Below are 526 nucleotides of genomic sequence, written 5' to 3' on the forward strand. Positions count from 1 at the left end.
AAGCCACTTTGTACGCACCAAAAAGCATTTCATAAGCCAATTGATCAATAAGTTCCATAGGAACAGTCCATAACAGGATGGTGTCGTAACAAACGCTTTTTGGTAATCCCTCTCATTGATCCAGATTGCAAAGAGGGGTTGTCAGAGATCGTCTAGTTTGGCCTGTGAGAACTGTCCGATCCAACAGGGTACCTCCCCAGGAATACAAGGGACTCGTCTCACCCAGACTCTCCCTCAAGACATTGTTGGCGAATCACCGTCCAATCAGTGCCGTCCCTGCTTACTTCACGGTGCTCTAAGTCATACCATTAGTTTCCTCTCCACTACTCCATTATTAACCATATGCATATGAACACTAACCGTAGTTAGATGATTAAATCTTTTAATCAGTATTTACCATGCTCGGCCGACCTTAAGTCATCTACCTCAGGAGTGCTTCTTGTGGGTCCCGATCTTACGTTAACACGTAATATAAAGGAAATACATCCCACCACTACGACCATCGCTGAATACCCTGGACGGTCCC

This window comes from Lupinus angustifolius, chromosome LG15 (assembly GCF_001865875.1).
Source record: "Lupinus angustifolius cultivar Tanjil chromosome LG15, LupAngTanjil_v1.0, whole genome shotgun sequence".
In the NCBI taxonomy this organism is placed as follows: domain Eukaryota; kingdom Viridiplantae; phylum Streptophyta; class Magnoliopsida; order Fabales; family Fabaceae; genus Lupinus; species Lupinus angustifolius.